Source organism: Pogoniulus pusillus, chromosome 7 (assembly GCF_015220805.1).
Source record: "Pogoniulus pusillus isolate bPogPus1 chromosome 7, bPogPus1.pri, whole genome shotgun sequence".
NCBI lineage: Eukaryota > Metazoa > Chordata > Aves > Piciformes > Lybiidae > Pogoniulus > Pogoniulus pusillus.
The window spans coordinates 12759005-12779453 of record NC_087270.1 but is presented as its reverse complement, the minus strand read 5'-3'; the positions used below and the strand labels follow the sequence as shown (position 1 = coordinate 12779453).

Below are 20449 nucleotides of genomic sequence, written 5' to 3'. Positions count from 1 at the left end.
ACATTTTGGAGTCTTTTGAGAAGTTATTGAGTTTGTGCATAATTGTGTGTTAGGCAGTTGAACTCTGCATAAAAGAAATTGATGTTGGTTCTTGAATTGTAAAATAATTTTGTGTAAGAAATAATAATTCTTTTGTTAAAAGACTCTGATCTTGTGCATAATTGCAGAGATTTCCACTTAGATTTGGACATGATTTAAAGAATAAAAAAACCCTCTGCTGTTAAAAATTAACAAAAAATAATGATCGGATAGTCCTTGATGTATTTACATTTGGTTTAATAGAAAATAGGCTTTAATCTTGCTTTTGTTCCCATTTTCTATTCTTGTAGGATGTTTCCTCACCTGAAAAGTAGTGTATTAAGAAATTGAGTACAGTATCTTTTAGAGGATTTATGGTAATGCTGCTGAATTTAGCTGAGCACAAGCAGCATGGTGAGGCCCTCAGGGTCTCTTCATTTTCCTGACACACTCCACTGCTGCCCCATTAACACTTGGTATGTTATTGCCATCTACTCAGTGTAATGAGTATCTTTGAATTTGAAGTTCTACCCAAGAAACAATAGCTAAAATAACTGATGCACCTACTGCAGCTTTCAACAGATTATCTTATTCCCTTTGTCATTTTTTCCCTTTTAAATAAAATGTACATTTCTATTCTTCAGCAGTGCAGTTCTATCATGGTGTTTAATTGTGGTAGACACTAATGACAAGCACTGGGTAATGGCAACAAATGTGATGCTGTATGTCAGTATAGAAGGTAAACACATGCTGAATAGCTGCTAGAGTAGGCTTTTCCTTTAAAAATCATCATATTAATACTGATTCTCTAATGTGAGGAAAGAATCATACTGCTGGAGACAGAGACTTTGTGCTATCAAAGCAGAATATTACATATATGACTAGGTGCTGTTTTCTGATACCTGTGTGAATCCAAGGGTCAGTATGTGGCTCATTAGGGTGGATTCCTAAAACTGAATTTATCACATTCCTCTGAATGTATGCATGAACCACTTTAAATTATTAAACAAGCTGTAGTATGAGAGGAAGACTCAACCAGAACTAAAACCTGAGTAATGCTGCACTGGATTTAAGAACAATTGTGATTTTGCATTGATTGTTGGCTGGACAGTGGAAAAAAAAAAATCTCTCTAAATCACCTTAGATACATAGCAGATGTGGAAAGTCTTTGCAGGTCCAAAGAAAAAGTCTGAATAACTGAATAAATTTCTGTTATAGGAAACTAAGGAAATCATATGGATAATGTAACAAGCTTTTCATGAAATGCATTTGTTGAAAGTCTGTTTGTAAAAGCTAAGATAACATGTGAGTGATTTTCTCTCTGGCAAGCTTTAGTAAAGTTGGTATTTTTGTTGTTTTGTTTTGTTCTTTTAGAAAATGAATCTGGAAGAAGATTGGTGAACCCAATCCAGTGGACCTATAAGCACTCTGACAGGCTCAGAGACCAGAGTCTGGACCAAAGAGCAATTACCCCAACAAACGATTTCAGGTACAATTGACCTAAATATAGCACTCTCTTGAGATTATTGACAAGAGTTCATTTCCTGTAGTGCTTTTCCCATTTGCTACTCCTGGTAACCACTGTGATCTTATCTGCCTAGTGCTGCACGACTTCTGGGATGCAGCTAGGAGTTCTGTTGAGCATTATCTTTAAACAGACAATTCATGCTAAAAGAGTCATTTGCAGTTAAATTAGATGATGCATATATTATTCTTGCTGCTGGAATTACACAGAGCAGTAATGACTGCCTGAATCTGTTTGGACCTGGATGCACTGGAAATTTTTTTTACTGTGTAATCAGAAAGGTAGTAATAGTTAATTGCAAATAAATAGGAAATGTTGTGTCATTAAACTTTAACAGTTGAGTCATCTGTGCAAGATAGGGTGAAAGACTTGCTGATTGTGTCTTTGTATAGTATATAGCTATATGCCATCCTGTCTCCAGGCAATCCCTGTAGTTATCATATGCTGTCATGGGAAAAGCAAATCAACAGAGCGGCCATGGAAGTGTACAGAAGGGGGATGAACTGAATTCAGAGGCTTGGACTGATAAAAACCATTTCAGTTTTGGAGAACACATTTTTCTTCAGCATTGCTTGCAATTTTGTGCCAAATGCTGGATATGTTTGCATACCGTGTATCACAGAGAAGTTTTTTCTTCATGTTTTATTCTTTCTTTACTATCTTCTTGTTTATAAAATCTATGTATTGGCCAGAAATTCCAAAGGATAGTATCAGATTCCATGCTGAGTAGCTGCTGGGGAGCCAGTTTTTATAGACTTTTATTAACAAATAGGGCAGGACACAATTGTGCTGTTTTCCTTTGTATTCCCTATGTTTTCCCAAAAGAACATCAGAGTACTTACTTGATTAAGGGAATAAAATTTTCACCAATAGTTGTAGGTCCCACTCAAAACTCAGGAAAAAGTTCAGTTGAACAGAGACACATATACAATTGGTCTACTGACTCGGTTCTTCTGATGGCAGTGAACAGTAGTCACAACAAATGTGTTTGGACTCAGGAATTCTATACTAAAATAAGATGAATCAAGTAATTACATTACATAACAATTAAGTAATTGTAGAAAAGGTTTTGTTTAAATATAGGAGAAAACTTACCTCTGATTTATTTTGTGCCAATTCTGATGCCATTGGAATGGGCTGCCCAGGGAGGTGGTGAAGTCACCATCGCTGGAGGTGTCCAAGAGAAGACTGGATGAGGCACTTAGTGCCGTGGTCTAGTTGACTGGATAGGGCTGGGTGCTAGGTTGGACTGGATGATCTTGGTGGTCTCTTCCAACCTGCTTGATTCTATGAATCTACTGCACTGACTTGATGAAACACAACATATCATGGTGAAAAACAATAGTAATTTGAAATGCAAGCACAAGAGGAAGAAAGAAGAAAGATAACCTGTGAAGGTGAGATGAGAACATGCAAAGGCATGATTAAATGAATACTCAGCTGAACAGACTGAGATCCTAGAAGCTCTTGTGCCATGCTATAGGATCTGAGAAATCTGTGTAGCCCTTTCTTGTGGGCTGCTAAATAAAAGAGTTTTAAATTTTAAGAAGCGAGGGGATGCATGCATGGTTTCAAAAGAGTACCTTTGTGTTGTCTTGCTTTGTGGAAGAGTCTACAGGTGAGGAACCATGGGTGTAACGGGGAAAAAAAAGTATCATTCTTGCCCCAACTCAAAGAGGAAGATAACTCATGAACAGTTACAAACAGTTCCAGAGTCTGAACTGAAATATTCACCTTCTTTACCTTTGTTCTTTTACAAATAGAACTTCTCATGGTCACACTGACTTTTTGCAGTTCTGCAAGAGTATAACCTTGCAGAGTAAACCTTACTGGAGTGATTTTTGCAACTGTATTTTGTGCAGGCAAAAACAAAACAGTAACTTGATCTTATGTCTGCAAGGAATACAAGATATGCACATTTTGTTAATTATCATCTTTACATTCGAGATATGAATGGCATAAAACCAGATAGATGTACCTACTGTAGATCAGTCTAGAAACTTTGGAACTAAGCCCTGAAAACATTGTGTGAACTCCTTTCTATATGTGAATGGTCTTTATGAGTTGCTCGCTTCAGCTGATGACAGATTGAAACATCATTCGAGGCCTTATATTAAACTTCATTTTTTTATTATGCACCCTATAAAAAGTACAACACCTTAACCATTTTTTACATAGTTATTTGATGTCTTCAAGGGATACTCTAATTCCTCACAGGATGCAGACACATAGAGGACTATATCATAGGTTGTGAATTTTAAGGCACTTTATCCCAACTCTATTCAGTTTGCCCTGCCAGAGTAGTGAAAACACATAGTAAAGCAACCCTAATTAGGCAGTGCTGGAGTCCTTGAAAAGCAGCATTCTCCTTAAACAGCTTTATACTCTCCCTGCTTGCTCTACTGTGCCTCAGGGAATAAGAAAAGTCTGGTCCATTAATTAGAGAATTAGCTTAGAGTTGGGAAAGATGATTTGGATTTTGTCTGTGACATAAACTTCCTGCAAGACACTTAGTACTAAGCATTGAATGAAATTCAGCAAGACCTAAGGATCAGGATTGTGACTGTAAAGCCTTAGACCCTGTCTCCCACAGCATTCTCCTTCAGAAACTCCTGGCACAAAGCTTGAACAAGTGCACTCTGATTTGGATAAAAAAAAGGTCTGGATAGCCAGGCCCAAAGAGTGGAGTTAAACTTGGCTAGTGCCTAGACACTAGTGGTATCCCTCATGGTTCAGTACAGGGGGCCTGTCCTCGTTAATATCCACATCAATGATCAGGATGAGAGGATTGAGTGCACTCTCAGTTTAGTTGCCAAATGACCCCAAGTTGGGTGGCTATGTTGATCTGCTAGAGGGTAGGGAAGCTTTGCAATGGAATCTGGACCAGTTATAGTGATGGGCCAAGGATAACTGTTTTGAATTCAACAAGGCCAAGTGCCAGGCCCTGCACGTGGGTCACAGCAACCCCATGGCAAGCTACAGACTTGGAGATCTGAGGTTGCACAGCTGCAACTTAGAGAGGGACCTGGAGCTATTGGTTGATGGTTGACTGCATATGAGTTTGCAGTGTGCCTGGGTAGCCAAGAAAGCAAATGGCATCCTGGTTTGTATTAGAAACATGATGGCCAGCACAGACAGGGAAGTCATCGTCTCCCTGTTCTCAGCACTGGTGAAGGCACAGCTCATGCAGTTCTGGGCACCTCAATGCCCTTCTCTAATGAGAGGAGACCTCATCACTCTCTACACCTCCCTGAAGGGAAGTTGGAGCAAGAAGAGGGGACAGCCTTTTCTCCTTGGTGGCAAACAACAGGACTAGAAGAAATAGTTACATCACCTATTAATGTTGTTATTGAAAAGGAAGTGTTAGGTCAAGGTCTAATTATCTCCTCTGCTTGAGGGAAGCCACTTCTCCCAGTTGCCAGAAGTACCTGCCTCCATGTTGTGAAGGGGTTTCATTTGGGTTTTAGGGGATCAAATATGAGGCTGAATTTAAAAGGGTTTTAAATAATTTAATATTATATACAAAGAGACAGCCCCCCCCCAAACTTATATACAGTTTACCTACACAAGTTCTCTGCTTTGTTTTGGTCATGTTTGCTTTAGGTATCAACCATAGGCAATATCTCAGTTACCTTACTTAAATAGATGAGTAGTCAGATATATTAGCTTCCCTCATTACCTGAGACCATTTTTCTATACTTCTTTATCATGAAGTTATTTTGTAAGGGTACTGATAGAATGGCAGAGATGCAGAAAGCAAAACAGTGTCTTACCTTAGTTCAGACAAAGAATTACAAATACCTTGTCATGACAAGTTCATGTTAGCTCTTGGCAGTGTAATTCTTCCTAATATGACCTTTGGAAAAACAAAAGTCATCAATCAAAATGTCACATGTTGCTAAGTTTACAGTTTACAAATTACCACTGTAAAATCATGTAGTAGAAATCATCACCTGCAATTGTGCTGCTTTTGTCTCTCTCTAGATCTAAGTGGTTTCAAAACTGAGGCAGCAGGCTCTTTAAATCGCAGTTTCCAAGCAGCATCTCTGCTACTGTGAAGAGGAAGGGTTGTTTACACTGCATGGGCCAGCCCAACTGTGATTGATCACTGGCTGCTGCTGATGTTAGCATACTAAAAAACACAGTTATGTTGAAGCTAAAAATGCCAGGGCAGGTCACCCACAAGAATTAGGAAAAAAAGACACCAAAATTTATGTGTTTTAATGGTTACAAAGCTCAGCCTTCCACAATCTCTAAGCCCTAAATCACCCTGAAAATTGTCGGGGGCATAAAATCAAATTAAATTCCTTATCAAAGGGTGTGATTTCTTTTCACTGACCTAGCAGCCTTATGCACAAATCTCAATCCCACATTACCCAGAATATACATCATAAGTAAAAATGTTTTTTAAGAGAAATTTGATGGTGATAGAGCTAACAATTTTTATAGCAAACACTTAGGAAACATTAAAGTATTTGATTGGAAGAGGTAATAGATAATTTTGCTACATCATTACAGCTTTTTAAAGCTCAAGTTCTTATTTTTTACCATTCCAGCACTACATGGAGAGCTACCATGTAGCTTTATTTCAACCAGGCTACAGTTTTTGGCTTTGTTATGTGATGTTAACTGATTCTTTTGTCTTTGTGAAGATTAGGTTGTAAATTTTGGTGGGGGAAAAAGAAAAAAAGCTTAACACAGGAGCATGTTTTGTGTCTTTCTGCTTCAGATGAGTATGTATTGCTTAGTTGCTACATCCAACCAAAGCATTCCTCCTGAAGCCAGGGAAGACACAAAACTAATTCAAAAGCCGAACAGAGTTAAAAGAAAGACTTCATTGATTAAGTAGGGTTTTGGTCAGGGTTGAGTTAGATCAGAATGATGTTCTTGATACAGAATAAATAAACAAGCCTACATATATAAATCAGACTTTGGTACACTGAAATAGGAGGTACGGGAGTACATTCTAGAGAAACACACTCATCTACAGTGCACTGATGAATGCCAAGGATAGGAATGTGTGATAAAATCCATAAAGAATCTTATCTAATTAGTAGAGTCAAGAGAAGGTGCATGTTTTCAACTCAATCCAATTTCTGATAAGAAACTGATTTTACAGAGGTCTTTAAAAGCACATTAAGAGCACAAAGCACATGCAGGTTGTTAGATGCTCACCAGTACTTTTTGTATACAAACACAGTTTATGATGGTAGAAAGGACACTGCATCCTTAGTAATGTTATTGAAAAAAGGTATAAAGAAAGGTACTATAAAAGTTCCCTCTCTTTTTCAAGACACATTTTTGGGAAAGTGCAGAGGTAGTAGACACTGCCATTTCATGGTGACCTTGCACATTTAAAGAGGGAGCTGATCCACAGTGGTTTGGGACAGAGCAGGGCATTGCTGCTCAGCAGCTCCAGTAGTATTGTCCTCAGATGACCTTGTGGATGGATTTCTATTTCAAAATCATTCAGAAGTTAAATATTGCTGAAAATAGCATTTAGTCTTCTTGTGCTCCCTTTCATGGCTTCTGGGGTGAAGCCTGTCCTAATGTCTTTTATATCTGAACTGTCTTTGGCTAGGCTGTCTTTATAGTCAGTGGAGAGAAACAGACACTTTGGGGACATGATTCATCTCTTCAGAAGGTAGACATCTAAATAGGTCAGATGAACGAGAGTGTAGATTCACATCTTCCTTACTAGGGAGAATACAGGAAACCTAGGCATCAGCTTAGATGTCGATGCCTATATTGCAGATATCTAAAGTTACATGAAATGAACTCTGTGTCTATAGGAATGAAGTCAGAGCTCAGATGAAAATATCCTACACTTCAGGAAGCACCTTTTCCTTCACAGCTCCTGGTTTCACTGCACTGGATTGCATGATCATAGTCATAGTTGTGAGGTGATAAATAAAAAAAAATTACACCCCTGTTTTCTCCTACTTAACATTTTAAGATATGAAAACTAAGTAGACTTTATCATGTGAATAAGCAATTTATATACATCTATCATCAGTTGTTCCACTGGTGCCACAGTGGCATTATTTTTTCACTACTATCTGCTAACATTCTGGATATACAGGATCTCAACATGTTTTTTATTGATCCTTGTAAACTGTTTTAGAACCAGATACATTTTTCTTAATCTCTGCAAGTAGAAAGAAGTGAAGATTGCAATTAATTTAGGCTAGTAGAATTATTTAAATTACTTTCCCATTATAACCATAATTGTTAGTGCCAGAGTTTGACTGAACTGCCCAGCAGATGCAGTTGGTGCAGTATTCCTGAAAGTCCCCATGGTGAATATTTTCAAGTGCTAACGAATGAGTTTTGCAGAAAAGCTCTCTGTTTTGTTTTGGTCATGTTAGCTTTAGGTATCAACCATAGGCAATAAAATGGAATATGTAGAAACAAAGAAAATGATTTATTATATATTTAAGGCACCAAATCAAAAGATAGATGTCCATATATCCCACTTGGACACCAGTGAAGCTCTTTTGTAGGCAGCTTTTCTTCCATTGTGTTTAAAACTCCAGATCTCAGCAAATCTGCAAGACTTTTGTCAGATGCATACCCAGGAGTCACACAAGGATGACAGCCTGGAGTAAGCAGATTGCTAGTGAGGCTAGCAGGTGCCAAACCATGCTGTTTCATGACCCAGTGTAAAGTTGCCAAAAATAATGTCAAATGTACTTCAGTAAATAAATGCAAGACCCCCTCAGGCTTCAAAAATACAGTCTGTAGAACTGTCTAAGCAAGGAATTTAAAGTTAGAAGACCTGTATTCTAATTTCTACTCTGCAGCAGATGAACTGTGTTCAGGTAGTGATGCTTTCTGGCCAAATCTGTATTTTTTCCACTTAGAGATGTCATGTTTTTCAGGAGGAACTGGGAGCAGAACTATGATGGATTCCACAGATGAAAACATGAAATTAAGTTGAATCAGATACAAATGCTGACTAAATATCTCCCTGGTTTTACATCTTCCAAAGTTAGAGTATCTAGCTGTCTTCATATCTAGTAGCTTCAAATGTGTAAACAGCCATAAAAATACCTTTGGATGTGCATTGCTGTAAAATTAGTTTATTTTACTATTAACAGTAAAAGTAGATTCATAGCTAGAAAGCATATTGGTTTGATCAGCTTGAGAACACTTTGCTATAGCAAAAGATCCTAATGGCTGTCTTAAGAAATTGCATTTAACTTTAAAGATAGGAATACCAGGACTGTACTAAGTCATCTTGAACTTGCAAATTTGAGTGTAAATTTGTGAGAATCATTTCATTAGTCAGTACTGTGTGTTTAGTATGTAAAATAAGATCACTACAATGAAGTGTATGGCTGAAATGGACAAACAAAGACAAGGGAGAAAAGGAGATTAAAAAGCAGAGGTGAAATTGTATCTGCATTTTAAAGATTGTATTTAAATTTGAGATCTTTCTGTCACTGTAACCCTTTGCAAATCTGCTACCTTGTATTCTCTAAGATCATGGGATCACATGATCATTTTAGTTGCAAAACACCTTTAAAGATAATTGAGTCCAACCATTATCTAATTCTACCAAGGGTGGGACTAAACTAGCACCACATCTCTGCATCTTTTCTAGACCTCCAGGAATGGGGATTCAGCCACTTACCTGGGGAGCCTATCCAGTCTTTGAGAACTCTTTCATTCAATAAGTTTTTTCTCATATCCAACCTAAAACTCTCCCATTGCAACTTGAGGCCATTTCCTCTTGTCCTATTACTTCTTACTAGGGAGAAGATACCAAAACCCATCATGTTCCAATCTCTTTTTGGAGAATTGTAGAGAGCCAGAAGGTCTCTCTCAGCTTCCTTTTCTCCAGACTAACCTCGCCTCACAAGATCTGTTGTTCAGAACCTTCACCAGATTTGTTGTCCTTCTCTGGACATGCTCTTGCACCTCAATATACTTCCTGTAGTGAGGGCCCCAAAACTGAACCCAGGACTCAAGGTGTGGCCTCATCAGTGCTGAGATACCTACAAGTTTCTAAGAAATAAGTGATGGCAATTATTACAGAGGAATGATGATTACTGCAGTTTGTAGACACCCAAAGAAATGCTCATGTCATTGCATTTTTAGGATGAAAATGTATTTCCATGGTAACAAACACTTGATCTTAAAATTTGATTATTAATACAAAGCCAAGGAATCTAAAGTTTAAGTGGTAACATATAGTAAATAATGCAGGACAAACAGGAACTTAACCTTCTGAAATTTATGAACATGAGTATACAGTACATGTTTTGAAGTATCCAATGAGATGTCTGTGTGTAAACTGACAGTGTTCTTTATATATGAGATTAGAAATTTAAAAGGTACATAATTCCTTTCTATATACATTGAAAAACAACAACAACAACAAAAATATCTTTTAAACCTGAGATTTCACCTTTAATACGCAGCCATGTATTACAAATGCAGTGGGTTGTATCTTTGAATGCAGCAATGAACTCACGGAAGATATGACTTCTGATTCAATAAGCTGATGTAAGAGACAGAGTCCATCTTAAATGGTAGTATATTTACCAAATGGAAGCCACTTAATCAGATATCCAGATATATCTACTCATAGATACACAAGGAGCCTGTGGTCTTCATAAAGAAAACCTCATCCATATGAAAATTGTGAGGCAGAGATTTGATGTGGCTTAGTCTGGTTTGTATGAGCCAGCAATGTGCCCTTGTGGCCAGGGAGGCCAATGGTATTCTTGGTGCATTAGGAGGAGTGTGGTTACCAGGTTGAGAGAGCTTCTCCTCCCCTTCTACGCTGCCCTGGGGCAGCTGCATGCGGAATATTTTGTCCAGTTCTGGGCCATTCAATTGAAAAAGAAGAGGGAACTATCTGAAAGAGTCCATTGCAGAGCCGCAAAGATGGTTGATGGAGTGGAACATCTCCCTTATTAGAAAAGAATGGTGAGGGAGCTGAGTCTCTAGCTTGGAGAAGAGCAGACTGAGAGGTGAGCTCATTAATGTTTATAAAGATGTGAAGGGCAGGTGTCAGGAGGGTGGAGCCAGGCTCTCCTCAGTGATGTCCAATGATAGGACAACAGATGCTAGCTGGAACATAGGTGGTTCCATGTAAACATAAGGGAAAACTTTTTCACTGTGAGGGTGATGGAACACTGGAATGGGCTGTCCAAAGAGGTCATGGAGTCTTCTTCAGTGGAGATGTTCAAAACCCACCTGGACACATTCCTCTATCACTTTAGGTGATCCTGATATGGCAGGGGGGTTGGACTTGATTTTTCAAGTTCCCTTCCAACCCCTAATATTCTGTAGTTCGATGTCGTTCTGTGGGACAGGGTTGATAGAAATATGTATGTTTTTGCTCCACATCCTTTGGCATCCTATTGGCTGTTTGTCTCAGCATCTTCTTCCCAGTAGCCTGTGTAAGAAAACCTAAGAGTGATGGCTTGTTTTCTAAACCTGATGTGAGGCTTTCTTCAAGGTTAAGATGCCAAAATACAGATGCAGGTGTCTTGCTCTTCTCTTAGTCAGTGGAGTTGACTGGTCAATAGGTGACTGATTTGATGAATCTCTTTCTATGGTACACTGGATTTACTGACTGGATATCCATTGGCTGAAGGGGAATTTTAGACAGTGTTAGCATGTACTTGTCTAAATTTAATCTTGAGCTTTGCTTCTTGTTATGTCACCCTACTGCAATCTCTGAATTGTCTGGAGGAGTGTAAGCTGTGTCTACAGCAAAGCAATGCAGCCAATCCATCCTGCTCTACACAGTTTAAAAAAATGTTATTAGTAGCTTCTTTTGTTAGGTAGAAGAGTACAGAATACTTCATTTCAAAAATATTTTAATTGAAGTTCAGATTTTAGAAGGTGTTAGGTTAAGACGGACATCTAAGAGTATGCACGGAAGTTGCCATGGAAATGATGTGTCCAACCTGTCTGAAAATCAAATCGGGTTAAGTAAATAATTTGTTGAAGCATGTAATGAAATTTGTTAAATGTGAGCTTGCATTTCTGGGTATTTCCTTCTACCTCTATGAATATTTATACATAGCCTAATATTTTAATCCATTTTACCAAGTTCAGATGAGACAGGGTTTAGCACCAAAATTGGTAGAACTAGATAATGGTTGGATGCAATGATCATAAAGGTCTTTTTAGACCAAAATGGTTCTATGACTCTGAATAAACTGTGCTTTCTGAAAAAGTAGTTAGTGAGCTGCAAGAAGTAAATGGTTAATTTTTATGGGAAAATCCTTCATGGTCAGATGGAGTCTATATGATTTCCTTAAACTGTTTTATAGAGATGAATTAATGGATTCTTCTCAAGGCATATTGCCACATAAAACTGTGAAAGATTGTTGGAAAGGATTTGCATTTTTTCTTTCAGTCTGCATTAAGATACTGGCTTAAGCATAGAGACCCAGAATGGCAGGGGTTGGAAGTAACGTCTGCAGATCATATAATCCAACTCCTAATAGGATAGCTTGTTTTTTTTCCCCCTCATTTAGTCTGCAGAGCTGCAGATAGCTTGTTTAAATTGTGAGCCCAGTAGCAAACCTTTTCTCTTCGAGGTAGCTGAGGCCCAGGAGTTTCGAAGGCATTGTCTGTTGATTTGCATCCCTGAGTCCCGGAAGTTACCAAAAGCAACCTTTATCTTTGTTGACTGGGGAGAGAGATGCACTCTTTATCTTTGATGATGAATGAGAGAGAGGAGAGAGAGAGAGGATATAGACTCTCACAGGATCCCACCAGGGGAACTCACTCTGTGATGATGATGATGATGATGATGATTATCCACTGAAGCTCATCCTTCTTCACCTCATTTTTATGTTTATTAGCAGCCTGACTTTCTGTGGTCCTGGAAAACACACCCAAGATTAATCTACTCTTTAGTTGTGAGAATCAGTCATAACTTTCTTGTTGATCTCATGTTGCTTACTTGACTTAAATGACAAAAGTAGGCAGCAGGAGCTACTGTGCTGTAGCACATTGCATAGAGGATGGTTTCTATTCTTTAACCTGCTTCTCTTGCTGTTTCTGATGTTAAAGGAAAATTGTCTTTCCAGTATTTCAGTTGCTATAACTCGTTTCACTTTTCCATTTCCAATAGCCAAATATTTCAAACCAGTGAATTCTATTTTGAGCTAGATTAATAAAATACAAATGGTTAATATATGTCTTGTAATCATCTCTCAGCAGGATCTTCAGTTATTTCACATTGTATGTTGAAAAATCTACATCAAACAGTCTAAACACTCAAAAGATAATATATGCCAGGATTAATTTTGCTAGGGTAAGTTAATTTAATCACCCCCATTCATATGCATTGTAGTGGCTTCTTTAATTACATCATATGTTATGTTTGTTACCTTTTCCTCATTCAGTTTACAGAATATATGATAGTCTCTTAATGAGCAACTGTTCAACATTTGCTTGTCTTGACATTATTCAGTGTGACCCCTACCTCATTTGCTACAGAGTATTTAAATGCTAATCTGAAGACAGAATTATTAATTATTATTAATTTCTTTATTTATACTTCCTTATATAACATCTAAGTGATGAACAAACATCAAATCATCTTTATTGCAGCCCTGTGGAATTGGAAGACAATGTGATTTCTGTTTTATGGCTGGGGAATGGTGGCACAGAGACTCTGTTCAAAAGGTGCTATTGATTGACAAAACCAACCTGAGGTCCAAAGGCCTCAATTCCTTCCTATTTAATAGAGTCTTCCTGTTTCCAGCTGTGTCTCTGAGCATTCATCACTTCTGCAGATTCAAATGCCTCATCTCAGTGAGTCACATAGAAAATGAAGAATATACTTTTAGTGACCACCTGCAAAAAACCAAGGTTGAGCTACTACAATGGGGACTTTATGGCAAAAAAAGATAGAAGATGGAATCTTACTTTGTAGTCTGACACTCAATTACCTTACCTATTCTTTCTCATCTTTCATTGCTGTTCCTTTTTTAGTGCCTTGCTTCAAAACTCTTCACCAAGTTAATCTTCTTTAGTGCGCAACTCTTGGTTGTCCTTGCAGCAAGGCTCATCTTGTGTACTGTGTGAAGAAGGTGCATTCTGGGGAAAATGGCCTATGAATAATGCTATTAGTCTCCATCGTGATGTTTTGGATTTTTTTCTTTTAGTTATTACTTAATTCTCAAACACCTTAACACCTTTTCTCTTCATCTGTTATAACTCTGAGTACAACCCAATCCTATGTCCTTAGCAGAACAATTCCAGTTCTGATTACCCCATTGTCTTCTTGTCCTGTGTTGTTCTTTCTTTTACCCTGAACATAGGCCAATTACTCGTTCTTTACCTTCTTGTCTTCAGTGCCTTTCTACAGTCTCTGTATGTCTTGTTTCCTCATTCCTGCAGGGCTTGATTTCCAGGCTTTTGTACATCCTTCTCATTCCCACTGTCTTTCCAGCCAGAACTCCATCATCAAGCTTTTATTCTTTTCAGTTTCTATTTCTCCACCCATCCATCTTCATTTTCCTTTGAACAGTATGGAACTGATCAGACCTCTCTTTATGTAGACAAAGTAAATTAGAGAGCAGAACCTCTGCTCACTGAAGGACAATGTTGCATGAGTTTCATTATCTGATAATCAGTCTTAAATGTTGAGATTCTGATAGATAAAACTAGACTTTTGGGATGCTGCTTTGATACACTTCCTGGATTCAGCACAGAAATGAGACTTACTGATTATTAAAGTTACAGATGCACCTCTTGACACATCCCAGTAACAGCTATCAGGTTAATCTCTTCATCACGCAACAGAATGTTAATTTAATGCAATATATTAGGCAAAGCCTCTGCAGAAAAATGCTGCAACTCCAATAGATGAAAATTGTACAGTTCTAGATAATTTTCACTATACTTATTGCATACTCATATAAGATTTGAATCTAGATGAGATTATGTTGTATTTAAATAACCTTATCTGCATATTATGATATTGTTCTATAGATGAAGAGGGCCTAATAATTATTTGATCTTGAATTTAAAATATCTGAAGGTGTTGAATTCAGATCTGTCCCCCATAACTTTTAAAGCTTTCTATAGTGTCTATGCTAGAAATTGTAAACAGCTCCAAGAGGGACTGAACATCTTCTTGTGAAAGGAAACTAGACAGCACTGGGAAATACTCATTTTGCACTGATTAATTATTGTAGTTAATTTCCATGCTTCTAAAATGCACAATTTCTCATGATACTGCTCCCTCCTACTGCTTCTGTCTTTTTTTCACTCCATTGCACCTTGCTTTGTCATCTAGGTGCCTCATTCTTTTCCTAGCAAGAAACTTAGAAGAGCAAATGATCAATAAAACATTTGAGAAAGAGATGCCAGGACAGCCTAAGCTTTATAGTTGAGTCTGTGGGGAATGTTTCAAATGAGGGCAAGGATATTGGATTTGGAGGGAGGCAATAATGATGGTTAGCTTTATTAGAATAAATTGTGAGATTTTTGCTCAGTTCCCTGCCTTGCCCTCATCTTCTGGCTGCGCTTGTCTTTCTGTCACACAGTTCCTTATCAATAAAATGGAAATGGCACTCTCTCACAGATATTGAAATTACTACTTCACCACAGAAGAACAGGTACCATAGAAAAATGAAAAACATTGCTTACTCTCAACTAATGTAGTATTATGACTTCTGTGAGGACTGTCATTGATGGTATGTCTCCTATGAATGCTATCATTGATGGATGGGGAAATTTTAAAAGCAATGCAACTGAATTTTTCCAAAACTTGTTTAATTTTTTTTCCCACAGTTCTGACTCTTGTTTTATTATCCCCTCCTCTCCTCAAGTAACATGTGTCTTAAAGCTACTTGCTACTGCTCCTATTTCACCACTAGTGCTGGTACTCCAAAATTCCCTCTATCTTATATTTTTAATTTAAATCTGATTTCCTGCAGCTAGTTACGCTGCACACAGCATCTGCCTTCTCCTTTGACCTGCACATCTCATGCAGAGTAGAGGGGTTTTGAGGCTGCCTGAAGGTGAGAGATGTTGAGAGTGTGTGTAGCAATGAGACAATGAATGCAAGTAACAGTCAAACATGGTACAAATATGTAACTGTTCTGTGGAGAAGGAGGTATATAAATCTGTTTTCACAGCTGGAGTCTCTTTGTCGGTTCTCAACTCAGAAGGAATCAGGCTAGGTACTTATTATGCTAACACTGTCTTGTTTGGCTTCGTAGTTTAAGTAGCCCAAGGCAGATGTGAACACTGTTGATACCCACAGAATCAACCAGGTTGGAAGAGACCTCCAAGATCATCCAGTCCAACTCTATCCAATCGATTAGACCATGGCACCCAGTGTCTCATCCAGTCTTTTTTCAAACACCTCCAGGGATGGTAACTCCACCACCTCCCTGGGCACCTGATTTAGTTGGGCAATTAATGAGGCAGGAGTTCCAGCACCACTTCCCCTTTTCCACCACACCTGCCCCTTCCCCACCCTACATCTAATTTTCCCCTTTTTACCCCAAACCCAGAGCACCTGGGTTCTGTTGGAGTCTCCTCCCACCCCAGGTGTGAGCAGTTTGTCCTCCCTGCCTACTCCCCTTTATAATCCCCCTCAGGAAAGGCAGAAGCCCTAAGCTTGCCCAATTGGGCAGAGGATCCTCCTCGCACGGTGACTGGTGAGTGCCCATGGTGCACACTGGGTGACTGGTGGAGGTGATCTAAAGGCCGGGGGGCCTGGTGGCCCCCCGGTTAGGTAGGATAGAGACTCAATGATCGCTCTAACATCACCCACGGGTGCTGGCTGGGTCTCCTTACTCTTCTGTGTTTAGCTGCTGCTTTCTGCTCACTTATGATGAGTTGAAGTGGTTGGCTGAACTGGAAGCCCGGGTTGGATGAGGCCTTGAGTGATCTGTTCTAGTGGGAGGTGCCCCTGCTTATGGCATGGGGTTGGAACTGGATGAGCTTTGAGATCCCCTCCAAACTGAACCATTCTATGTCCTAGTCTTTATTTATAAATATTAATGAGGTCACTCCTCAGTCTCCTATTCTCCAAGCTAAAGAGCCCCAGCTCTCCTCAGAAGGAAGATGTTCCATTTCCTTAATAATTTTTGTCTCTGCACTGGGAGCTTTGTAGTCTCTGCTGGACTCTGAAGTGGTTCCTTAGATCTTCCCAGAGAGAGTGATTTCCCATTGGAATGGCCTCCCAGGGAGGTGGTGGAGGCACCGTCCCTGGAGGTCTTCAAGAAAAGACTGGATGAGGCACCTGCAAAGTGGGACATACTCTCACGTTGGCTAAATATATTGTCAAATTATGGCTTTGAATGTAGATGTGAACCAGGAATTATGGTTGATGCCAAAATGTAATGCTGTTTTCCCACTAGGCTTGCTCCAAACTGTATGTTAAAAGTAGAGGCAAAGAAGGACCTTTTGTGGCTGCTGCGCTTCAGGCATGACACCATGATGACATTGTCTGATTCCTTAAGCTAGAGTGTAATTACTAGAGGAAGATAATTTTTTTTTTTTGCATTTAAATAGAAGTACTCATTTACATAATACTTGATTTTTGTCCTGACAAGAATGTTCTAGTTCGTATTTTTTAAGTTTTAATAAATATATATATAAAAATACCAATTTTTATGCTTATTTGGTCTGAGCAAAAAGTGATGTTTTTAAATTAAGAATGATAGGCCTGATTCCACAACCTTTTTAATGTGAATAGTCCCACAGCGACTCCTCTATTTATCTGTGTCAAGAATATCTAAAATCAGAAAGCTCTTTCCTTTCATTACCTGAAAACAAAAAGACAGAAATCTACTTTCAATCCTCAGTGAAGCTTTAGGATGCTTGGGGCTTTGTCCATCCTAACTGAGTTTGCATTCACTAATGATGTGTAACATTCTTATCTGGTTTGTTTCTGTTTGAGTGATGCTTAATGAGTGTTTGAGTACAAATCAAGCTAGAATCAGGGAAAGTAAGATGAAATAGGCATTGATGCAGAAGGGGTATTATCTTCATCCAGAAGTCCTGTTTTATACTAAAAGTATTTTTCATGCAATACCTGCCTTTCTCCTTTCACTTAATGGGCTGCCCATTGAAGTGCTTGAGTGCACCATCCCTGGAGGTATTAGGGACATGGTGTAGTAGTGGACTTGGCAGTGTTAGATTTATGACTGAGCTTGATGCTCTTTTCCATCATAAAAGATTCTATGAATTTATGTACTTAGACAAAGCTTTGCAAAGCAAGTATGGTTTGGGTTAATTTTTTTAACATGATTTGATTCTTTTACAACTGGAGTCATGCACTGATTCTTGAGTTGTTAAATGCGGAAGATGTTAACATCAGAAAATCAGTGGTTCATTGCTTAAATGAACAGCTTTCATTCTGGTTTTGAAATAGAACTTGTAAGAGTGCAGCATACCTCTCTCCTGTGCATACCATTCATTTAATATTAAGTGTTACTTAGTTTTGTTGTGTTGTTATTACTCAGAGATCTTTTTATTTTACAAGTTAATGCTGAAGAATACGTATTTTTGAGTATTCAGCAGCAAAACTTGCTGACACATTGTCATTGCTAAACATTATAGATGGTGCAGTTATTTTTATTTTTTTTTCATGTTTGAAAGAACTTGCCATTTCAGTTCACAGAAAAAGCAGATTATATTCCAACCAGAAATCCATAAGAATGCACAAAGTCACTTCTAATTACCATTTCCCCCTGCATTGCCCTGGTGTGACTAATCGTTAGGGAATATACTTGTATGACCAAGTAGCAATAGTCTACGGACAGCTGAAAGCAGCTGGAAAAAGAGTAGAACAACCCCTGAACTGCTGTTACCTGCTGCAGAAAAGATGTGATCCTTCGTATCTTCTTCTGCACAGTCAGGAATCTGGGTCTCTGTTTTATATTTTCAGCCATTTGACATTGAAACTTCAGAACTTGAATTTTGGTTGGAGGACAGATATGTAAGGTAGAATTTACCAGCAAAAATGCCTTTAGGAATGCAGCTCTTCTCCTGCATCTATTATCTCTCTGGGAAAAAAAAAAGTGTTAACTATCAAAAAAAAACTCTAATGTTACAGCATGCTTCTGGCACACCTGTCACAATTTCTTTCTTATAATCTTCCAAAATTATGATAGACACTGGAATTTTTGTCTACTCACATGGCACATTGTACATCTCTTTGAAGTAAAATATTGAGTGAATCTAATCTTGATGAAAGATTTGCCTAACTCCCATATTGTTAACCTGTTTACTCTTTTCCAGAGAGGCAAAGGAATCTGAGATTGTGGCATACTCATTAATGTAAGAATGTTTCATGTTCATAAAAAAAGAAAGTAATCTATTACACTTTAAGGAGCAAAGGATTCTAGAAATGTATTGCTTATAACTCCAATAAAAGTGTTTCAACCTATTTATACTACTTCTACCAATTATTAACCATTAAAGCATGAATAGGATGAATGTAGATATTCCATTGTTATTTATGTTTAGTTTTCCCTTCAATTTCATTGAATCTTCTATTTGGATCCACCTGTCTTGATATCCTGAGGTCTTAGAGAATGTCAATCACCTTTGAAATCTGACATGTGTGGTACTGGCTGGGATTTTATAAAGGGCCCAGACTGCTAAAGTGTATATAAAGGAAATCTTATCTCCGTTGTTGAGACTTAGATATGAGCACTCCTGGAAATATCACTAGGTATTTCCTGCACTCTCAGATGTGAAAGTACCTTTGAAAATCTGTTCCTAAGGGTCTATGTTGTACATCAAGTGATATTAAAATTGTGATGATTTATTTGCACACACCCAAGATGATAAATTGTGATATGATTATTCCCTCTCTCCAGCTAATCTCCTCCTTGTCCTGCTTACACAGAATCACAGAGTAATTCAGCCTGGAGCAAGTATCTGAAAGTCATCTGGTCCACCGTCTTGCTCAAAGCAGGTCTAGTTTCAAAAGATAGATTGGGTTGCTTTGGAGCATTATGCTGCTTCGAGTGACTCCAAGGATGGAGGCTCCAGAATCCACAAGCCTCCTTCTTTCTGTGTACTGTATTCCACCTTTTTTTGTGAATTTTCTATTTCATTTTTATAAAGCTGGCTGTATATGCTACTGTTCTACTGGTCTTTAGATGCAGATGTAGATGCTTCTCATCTGTTCCTCTTCTCTGTTTCTCCCAGAAATGCTTTATTATCCTATTACCTGACCTCACTTACACTTGCTGTCATTTTCTCTTAAATATATTTCTATAGCTTCTTCCTTTCATAATTCAAGAATGTTTATTAGTATTCTCATTCCTTCAAAAAACATGCTGTGATGGTTTGGGTGTTACCTGCCCCCCCCCCCCCCCCCACTTTGTAAATCACCCAAACTAGACTCAGCCGGCTCTGGAAATTGAATGCAGCTTATATTTACAGCTTAGCATAATATACAAGCCAATATTTACAGTATATAGAGTTACATACAGAAATACATAAGGTAAAAGGTAATACAGAAGCACAACAGCCCTTCCAGAAACCTCAGTCCCCAGGAGGGGCTCCCAGCCACCCTTCCTCCTGCTCCCACCCCTCTACCTTACCCCAGACATTGCCTTGTGCCCAAGGAAGAATGGAGGATCAGCTGGGGGGTTAGGAAGCAGATGAATTAATCAGGCTAGGTTAGAGAGAAAAATGCAGCCCACAGCCCAGACAGAGAGCGACTGTCGACTCCTGTCTCCCTTATCTATATTTACACTGTGGTTCTTATACATCTCAGCAAGCCTATGAGTGAAGTAGACATCACCATTGTTTCCCTTTCACAGCCTGTAATCTAGTTCTCACCAAAACATGCTAGCTAGCTTCAAACTAGCTCATGTGCTGTCTCTATTTCCCTCTCTGTTGCTTCCCACTGTTGATCCAAGACCACTTGTGTTATTTGTGCATTCCCAT

General features: G+C 38.5%; 1 protein-coding gene across 20 annotated transcripts in view; it reads left to right on the top strand.

The window, feature by feature from the left end:
• Positions 1 to 20449, top strand: part of MYT1L (myelin transcription factor 1 like) — a 322031-nt gene that overhangs the window by 92713 nt on the left and 208869 nt on the right. For all 20 annotated transcript variants that reach the window (XM_064145914.1, XM_064145912.1, XM_064145913.1 and 17 more), the window contains one exon: positions 1393 to 1507. The gene's annotated coding sequence lies outside the window, so the exon portion shown is untranslated. The remainder of the gene's footprint in view (positions 1 to 1392; positions 1508 to 20449) is intronic.